Source organism: Manis pentadactyla, chromosome 4 (assembly GCF_030020395.1).
Source record: "Manis pentadactyla isolate mManPen7 chromosome 4, mManPen7.hap1, whole genome shotgun sequence".
In the NCBI taxonomy this organism is placed as follows: domain Eukaryota; kingdom Metazoa; phylum Chordata; class Mammalia; order Pholidota; family Manidae; genus Manis; species Manis pentadactyla.
In genome coordinates this window covers 161,084,692-161,087,618 of record NC_080022.1, presented here as the reverse complement: position 1 = coordinate 161,087,618, position 2,927 = coordinate 161,084,692, and positions in this window count along the sequence as shown.

Genomic DNA, 2,927 nt, shown 5'->3' with positions numbered 1-2,927 from the left:
CCTATCCTGTTCTCCATCTAATTGGCACATGAGAAGCATAGACATAACCCAAAGACACCAAGTGAAAGTGTGGAGGTTTGGAATAAGTTTTATTTTTAAAAGGTTTTCCTTTGGTTAAACCCATTAATAAACCTTTGACTCAGGAATTACACTCCTGAGAATGAAAATAGACCCTAAGTTTCCTGGGTTTAGTCCAGCTTTGCCACTCACCCTTGACAAGGAAACTCATTTATCTGTACTTGTTTCCTCATCTGTAAAATGGGGACAATAAAATTATCTACCCATAAGCTTTTTTGGTTAAGATTAAATGAGATAGTCCATATAAACTAGAAGAGTACCAAACACATAGGAGGCACTCAATTATTTATTATCTTAAAGACCCGATCATAAATATGGATGCTACAGTGGTGTTCACTGAAGCACTGCTTATAATAATGAAAAATCAGATAACCTAAAAATCTAACATTGTTTCAGCAAAATAGCCTGCCTATCCAATCCAGAAAAAAGACGGAGCCACTGAAAATTCTGGCTATGAAAAATTTATCTTTTAAATGCTTATAATAAAATAAGTGAGGTAAAAACAGCATATAAAATCACAAATATGGCATATTTACAACTGTATGAAACAAAAAAGCAAATCTTATAAATAGGGGTAAAAACAATTGACAGGAAATATATGAAAATGCATTAAGATGAGTGAACTCTGGGTAATTTTTACTTTTCTGTTGTTTTCCAAAGTGGTTTATATATTTTCAGAGTAAAAATATATGAAATAATATATAAAATTATGTTAAAGTTGTTGCTTTTTATGTATAATTTGCACTCAGGCTCAAAGGTTGCCGAACTGAGGTGCTGTTTCTGTTTATCATTATGTTCAGAAAGAAAACAGAGGGAAGTAAGGTAGGCAAAATGGTTTTCCAGGGTTTTAAGTTGTTGATAGTGGGTTGTCTGGAAGCTTCAATAAACAAGTGTGGATTTTTCCATACTTAGGACACACTAGTTCTTCCGTGCCAATCTCTCATCCCCTCTCCTGTGGCTGCTGCAAGCGTTCTAGCTGACCTTGGTCATGGGAGCCAGTGGGGCCAAGGGAGCTGAATGACAGGCTCCAGGCGGGCAGGGAGAGCCTGCCTCCGTGTTCATAACTCACCTGAGAAGCTTGGTGAAAACCAAGTCTGTCCTAAAAACACGTCATTCGCAGTGTCTGCCTTTGAACGTGCCCCTGCGCCTGTCCGTTTCTTCCTTGCGCTTGTCCTGTGAGGTAGTGCTCTGCTACAAGCTGAGGACAGAGGTGGGTGAGACTCAGCTCCTGCCTTGGAAGGTCAGCCCCAGGACCACAGAGGGAGCAGACAAGCGAATTCATTCCAATGCAGTGTGACAGGGGCCATGAAGGGGCATGTGTGCCTGGAGAGCCAACAGGCTGGGCACCGCCAACAAGGCCTGGGGCCAGAGCCACGGCACAGCGGACATGCCATCTGATGAGATTTACAATGAGTAAATGTTTGCCAGGGTGGGAGAAAGGCGGGCATAAGGGCATTCCAGGCTGAGGAACAGCAGGTACAAAAGCAGCTATGAAAGCACCGAGGGCATGGCGTTGTGGGGTAAGGCTGTGAAATTCACTGTGGCCCTGGCATCTGCTACATGGGTTCAGCCTGAGAGGGAAGATCAGGAGCAGTATGCAGAGCCCATGCTAAGGTGGTTGACCTGAGTCTACAGGCCAATAGTCAATGGAAGTTTTAAAGCAGGGGAGAGAAATGTTCAGATTCAAATTCAGGAAGATAATGCTGGTGGCAGCGTGGAGGACAAGCTTGTTTGCAGTGTGTAACTAGGGGCAAGGGTACAAATGACCAGGTGGGTGCAGTGGTCTGAGGCCTGCTAGAACGAGAGCCTTTTGGGGCTTTGCAGTGGGAAGGGAGGTGAGGAACCAGATCAAGGAGTTGTGACTGAGGCAGAAGTGATGGCCCTGGACGACTGGTTGGATCTGTGGCGGGGACAGAAATCAAGGATGGCTGGCTGGCTATGGTCATGCCACTAAGATAGGAAAGTTCAGAGAAATGGGGGAATAAGACAATGAACTCAGTTTGGGACAGAGCAAAATGTGTCAGGGGCATCTGGCCAGAGAGGTCTGGCCTTCAGAAAATAGTTTTAGGCTAAAGATACTGATCAGGATGGTGAAAGTATAATAGTGGGTGGTGCTCTAGAAATAGGTGAAGTTACCTTGGTGAACTAGCGGAGAGAGTTCTTGGGAATAAAAATGCTTCAAGACATGCAGTCTTTAAAATTAGATTTGATGTGTGTGTTGGGAGAGGGGGGCGCCTGAGGGTTTTCTGAAGCACCAACTGCAGGAATGGTGTTTTCCATGTACAGGCCTGATGAATTTTCAGTTCACAATTTTTTGACTGGTTTGTTTCTGCTGACTAAAAATGCAGTGGGGTATGGGGAATAGGACGTTTTGGAACTGGGCAGACCTGGGCTCCCGTCCCAGCGCCCTGACTGAGGATGGAGTTATTAAACCTCTTTAACTTCCAGAGGGAGAATGACATCTAACACAGAGCTGGTAGGTTTGTGTTGTGAAGTGTGCCTGGTTGGTAATAGAAAAGCATGTAACCTCAGTCCTACAGTATACTACATAAGCTGAACCAGAAAGCGTCTCCTGGCAAAGATAAATCATTTACAAAATATACCATCCTTAGGCCCCAACTAGCATATTTTCAACTAAAAATGTGTGTTGATTTTCATGTTTTTGAGCTGCCTCTGGCACTTCAGTTATTAAAAAGTGGACTAGAAAGTTCTGGATGACAGTGCACATTTATTTTTCTTCCCATCCTGACTTAGAAAAAAAAGGCTAGTATACAAATTACAGTGCTAGATGAGCTCAGCTCTCAAAAATGCTTTATCATTCTCACAGTCATCTAATTTAGAGGCATTGG